Source organism: Halichoeres trimaculatus, unplaced genomic scaffold (genome assembly GCF_033239565.1).
Source record: "Halichoeres trimaculatus isolate MK-OKI-2021-1 unplaced genomic scaffold, fHalTri1.1 fHalTri1_scaffold_4, whole genome shotgun sequence".
NCBI lineage: Eukaryota > Metazoa > Chordata > Actinopteri > Labriformes > Labridae > Halichoeres > Halichoeres trimaculatus.
The window spans coordinates 23,920,025-23,926,024 of NW_027437182.1; the positions used below are offsets into that span (position 1 = coordinate 23,920,025).

General features: G+C 40.9%; 1 protein-coding gene across 1 annotated transcript in view; it reads right to left on the reverse strand.

Moving 5' to 3' along the window:
* LOC141789616 (neurocan core protein-like) overlaps positions 1-2,967 on the reverse strand; it is an 82,622-nt gene extending 79,655 nt beyond the window's left edge. Inside the window, exon 1 of the mRNA XM_074669116.1 lies at positions 2,690-2,967. The gene's annotated coding sequence lies outside the window, so the exon portion shown is untranslated. The remainder of the gene's footprint in view (positions 1-2,689) is intronic.
* Between the last annotated feature and the right edge of the window lie 3,033 nt (positions 2,968-6,000).

The following is a 6,000-nucleotide window of genomic DNA, read 5'->3' on the forward strand; positions in this document are numbered from 1 at the left end:
CAGACAGAAAAATGCTGGCATAATGGCAAAACAAACAGCTGCTAAGTGTTTGCTTCTTCTCCAGGGTGTTTTAGGAAGTGACTGATACAGACACAATTCAGCCCAGCTCTACAGACTGATCAACTGACTTTAGCAAAGCCAGCCAATATGGTGGGACAAAAAATGACTGGAAAAGGGAAATTAGTTGCAGAGCCCCCCTCCCTCCAGTCACTGGATGATCATCCCATCTGCCACTGTTATTAATTAAGCAGGCTGTTTACACACAACTGTTACCAGATTACATCACTCATTTACAGTATATAATAGGGGCATTTCTTCCTTTGAATAATACATTTGGTGAGGGAAAGAAAAAAAAGGGGGGGGGGGGGGGGGGTGATGAATATTCAAGAGCTCTGTCTGGAGGGATTACGGCAAACTCATATTATTTTCTGCCTCTGTGCCTCCTGGGCTTTGTCTGCTCTGACACAGCGGCCCAGCTGAGCTGCTCATTTGCTGGGCTCTCAGTGAGATGGCCACTTCAGTATGACTAATGCCAGACTATTATGTTAATAGCAGAGGCAATGCTAGTGACTGCACACCACAAGGCTCTGCTCCATCTGCTTAAAGGTGTCAGGGTAGAGATGTGGAGGGACTTATTGAAACTGTCAGTCAAGTGGATTGACATCCTTCGATGGGCAGAGGTACAGCCCTCATTTAGCTGGAAAAATGACCCTTTTCCTATCATTCCCAACACAAATGCAGCTCTGACTTTACAGAACAAAACAGATGAGCCAAGCAATATCTTCTTTTTCACTGTAGTTACAAGAAATAATGCCAAATTATAGCATCAAAATGATCTCAGCTAATGACAGCACTGTAGGAATAAAGCTATAGAGCCTCACTACACTGATGATAAATGTTGGGCTGCTTTTCCTTACAGCCTGAGTTTGGCAGAGAGGTTCATTATGAGCACATTTTTTATCCTGGATAAATGTAAGAATTCATTGTTTCCTATTTTACTTGTTCAGACACCATTTGGTGCAAAATTGAGCTCCTGCCCAATCAAGTCTCCCCGAACAAGTTTCTGTACAAAGGTGAGCGCAGTCAAGATGAGACACATAGATGTGATGACACAAGCCAGTGCAGATAACTCAACACTCAGTTTCTTTCTTTCTTTCTTTCTTTCTTTCTTTCTTTCTTTCTTTCTTTCTTTCTTTCTTTCTTTCTTATTTTCTTTCTTTCTTTCTTCCTTGGTGTAGAGCCAGGGAGAAGCAGTGAACCTCTCTCTAAAGGAATATTGTTCATCCGTTGTAAAGCCTCATCACACAGGAAATGTGAAAATAGAGGCAGTGAACTGGCAACAGCACAGATAGAAACACTTCCTCTGAGAACAATGGCATTAAACAGCAAAGCATGTGATCCATAAATGGAGCAAAAGAGGAGCAAAAAAAGAGACAAAGGGAGAGAGGCAGATTTACAAACACAGACCTTCTTCAAAATGCATTTTATAGCGGAAGCAGAAAGAAATAGAGGCCTGCAGAATGACTTAAAGAGCAGTTTAATAAGAAAACAGAATCTGTTAGTGCAACAGGACCTGAACCTACATGATAGTTCTGAGGAAATGGAGGTTACCACCACATGGCTCTGCCAATGAGTAGGAAATATCCATGGTAAGTCATTTGAAAAAAAAAGAGGCTTGAAAGGTACCTTATGCATTAAGGATTTCTGCAGTCAAGTACGGGATCACACATGGTGGCAACTTTAGACGAATAAAATGCCAAAGAAAAAGAGCGTGAGATCAATCCTGCCGATATAAATTCAAATACCACAAACATACTGAGAGCAAGAAAGAGAAGCACAACAAAAGATGAAGAGCGAGGATGGTCACTTTTAAAAGCTGCTTGGTTGAATTTCTGCTTAATAACTCATTTATTCCCTCCTAAGTTAAAAAAAAAAAAGTATCAAGTTCCTTCTTTTATTCTGAACCCTTCATTGTGACCTGGCCCATCAAAGCCATGTCCTGATCTGTGCTTCTGTCCTCCTCCTCTCTGGCTAGTGTGTAGCACATGAGCAAATCTTCTCTTAGCTAACATAACTGAACTGTTTAGTGGGGTTGAAAAGAGCCAGCTAACATGATATCTGCAGTTTCTCTTTTCAGTTCAGCAACAGCATTAACAGCTGAGCATCGATGCTTTATCGACCTTCACCCATCCAGCAGCTTCCTGCATCTATACCTGCCTCACATAATGGTCTACAGGGGGAGGTATAAAAATGTCTCTATTCCTGCAAGAGGTTGACAAATGGTCCGGGTCACCATGTTAGAGTGATTTTTCAGGCTGTAAAACTTTAACTTTATACCCACAGGTCTGAGCATGGCATGGTGTGGTCTCACCATGCAAATCCAGTAAGTGAAAATATTAGATTTGACTAAAAATAAGCCAAAGATAAGAACCACAAATCTTACAAAGTGAATTCAGAAGTTAATATAACATGTTTTGGCTTCACTTCAATTTTTGGACTCTAATCACATCCCGAAATCTGTCTTTGGACAGTGTGGACAGTATGAACTGTCTCTCCTCCTGTTCATCAGTAAGACTTGCATGACCAATGAAACACCATTCATTGTGTTTGTATTATTGAGGATTCACTTTGGTTTTCATATAACATATAACTTCCGCAAATCAATCGACTAAAAGAAACTTGCTCATACCTTGTAAGAAGTGAGGTCCAATAATTGCAATCCTGCAGCCTCACAGGAGCCGCTGTGGTACGGAGCAGCTGGAAGCGCCACAAACCAGGAGCCAAAGCATCCAACAACGCTTTAAAAGCCCTCTCAGTGCTGCTGAAAGCAAAGCAGTCCTGGGTGTCCAGGGGTGAGGCAAACGCCGAAAGCTCCGGTATCGTTTCGTATGCGAACAAAAAGATGAACGTCTTTCTATGTGTCCGTAAATCTGTCAAAAAGAAACCGAGCGCCAGAGCGATGCTCACCTCTCCAGCAGCTGAGCGCTACTGAACAAAAGAGCGCTCCTGCTATTCAAATCGGAGGAGAGGGGAGGACGAGGGAGGAGGAGGAGGGGTACTGATTCTGAGGCTGACGTTAACAGCGAGCTCCCTGCATCCAGCGTCATCCAAAACTTTGCACTGTCCTTTGGTACTGTACACAGGAAAGCTGCATTTATCTAAATCTAGTAAAATGGTTTAGAGTGATTACACATGAGTGTATTTTCCCCTTATCCAGAATAAGTACCGCAATGCCAAGTATATTTACATTGCAGTTTGTTTTAACACAACTCAGTGATATAGTGCTTATTCAAAGCACCTATGATGGTGATGCCTGGCTATAAAAACCTTGTGTGAGTGACCCATTGCTTGAGAAGCACAGTGATTCCTCACAAAGCATCAAACTGCGTGCACAGACTAAGCTGCTTGTGCTGGAACAACAGAGGCCACTGAGGAGGAGACAGAAGTGCAGTCATGCTGGGGCTCAGTACTCCAGGAGCTGTCCGTGGTGCTGAGCCACTGAAATCCAATGACACAATTAACTGCATTACAGCTGCTTCTAAAGAACTGGCTTTGAATCATTTATCAGCAGGTTTTGATGACCCCTTAGCTTTTGCTGTTACATTTCAAGTCAAGTCTATCAACCTAGATGAGGCTTATTGCCTTCACTATCATAAAATCACAAGTGTTATGCATTCAGTACCCTCAAGTAAGCACAGGTTTAAAAGTTCACCTCCAAAGTAACATTAACCAGTAAATTATGTTCATTCAATACATTTTTTAAAAGTCCAAAAGACAATTTAGGTGTTAAAGTTAAGATCATGATTTGAAGTGATATTAACAGTAAAATGTTTGTGTATCCTTATCCTGCTCGGCTACCAAGTGAAACAGCCGTAGCAAGATGTTGTTAAAAAAAAAAACAATCAAGAAAACAAACAAAAAAAACTACACGTAGAATGGCTAGGAAGCTGATAAAAAAGAAACCACCACAAACTAGATGCCATGACCTGCTGTTGCCTGATCTTTTAATGTTGCTACAGAAGTACATCACAAAAGACCTTGTTCCTCCTTTGATGATAGCGTATCATTGCCTTGTACTACAAAGTCTCAGAACAGCCGCAGTGTTCACCTTTGTATTCTCAGTTCAAAGAGCTAACACTGATGGAGCTGGAGTGTCTCAAAACCTTACACTTCATTTGTGTAACATTATTGTGATGCTGGAGGATCAGGAGCAGCCACAGCCGAGCTGTCGTCTGTGAACTGACAGTTACTACACATTCACCCTGTGTCTCCGCAGGGAGACTGACACCCACTGACAGGAGAGTTAAAGGATCTGTAAAGTTGTTTGAGTGTCTCCCCGAGGCTTGTCCATCCTGTCAGCCTCTTGATGTACAGCTTTTCAGAATCTCAGCTTGTGTACACAATTTTTTTCTCTTTTCTTTAAATATATTTTGGTTTTTGTTTCGAATCTTTATGTAACTTAAAGGTGCTATGAGGAAGATCTGTTTTAATAGCGCCCCCTCGCCTCTTTGTGGCCCGGAGTCTCCACACACTTTTGTAGCTACATTACTTTTAGTGAGGTGTGTGTTTGTTTTGGAATTAAATGGAGATCAAATCAAAACAAATTTTCTTTGCTCAACACAACTTTTTACTGGATACAACATGTCGAGGTAAGGGACCTATCAGTACAGTTATGTAGAGCTATGGTTTGAAACGTGACATCAAGCAAATGTTGTAGCAGCCTGCTACATGTTGGAGACATCATCAGCCCGGTGCTCTGACGTATAGGTAGGCTAATGTGACAACAAGTAAACACTGTCAGTTTGTATGTTGTTTAGTTGCCGTTTATATAGCACAGCTGGCAGTCTGGTGCTCTAAGACATGTCAGTAATGAGTAACGTCAGTAAATCCTGGTGAGCTATGTCCTGCCAGTCATCTACCAAGCAGAGCTAACATAACCTCACTCTTTATTTTATTGATAGACTCTCAAGTTTGAACAGACCACTGCAGAATAACTGCTGACTGTGGGTTGGAATGAACATTATCACAAACAGTTTAGCCCCTGTGTTATAGAGTGATAGAGCCCGAGCTAAAGGCTAATTAGCCTTTAGCTCGGGCTGTATCACTCTCCCGTTTAGCTTTCTTCTGCTCTTCTGTCCTTTTTCTGTCTGTTAGACTCCTGTGTCCACCATCGCTATAAAATTAATCAAAAAATCGATTTTAGCAGAGAAAAACATGGATCTCTGTGTTTTATCTCTTCTCATTACTTAACCTTATCAACTGGCGTGGTGTTGTCATAGAGACCTAGATGTGCTGTAAATCAAACTGGTCCTGGTCGACCCGAACTGGAAGGCAAGAAGTCGCAATTTAAAATAACCTATAACCAGCAATATTGGTAATAAAGTGTGGATTACGATCAGGCATATATCTAGAAGGAACACCTTTTCAAAATCACTTACAAACTCCTCACAGCCCCTTAAAAGTTTTTTTTTTTTTTTTTTTTTCAAAAACCATCAACTCTCTGACAGAATTTGACAGAAAATGTCCTTCAGCTCCAGATCCATAAAGTGATATAATGTTTTAGATACTATATATTTTCTATTACCTTTTGCACTCCTTACCATTACACTTTTGTAGGATCTATATTTATGAGTCAAATGATAAAAAAATGTTTGACACAGGCTCATAGCTATCAGTTTAATGTCCTTGCTTAATGCTGTACAGAGAATGTAAAGTTTGCCAGAGTCAAATTCCTTGTCATGCACTTTACCTGGGTTCAGTTGATTCTGGTTCTCTTTCCGAGTTCATATCAGGACTTGCTTCTTTTGAAGCAGGGTAGTGTAGCCCTGCGACCAGGGTCTTTTTTCTTTGAAGAGCAAAACACTTCAAAATAAAAACAGCAAAACTAAAAGGTAGTTTTGTTTATGTCCAACAAAAAAGGAACGAATGAAAGACTGTAACATAAAAGCAAAGAAAGAAACTATGAAGACATAAGTCAGAGGCTAGATAAGATGAATGGCC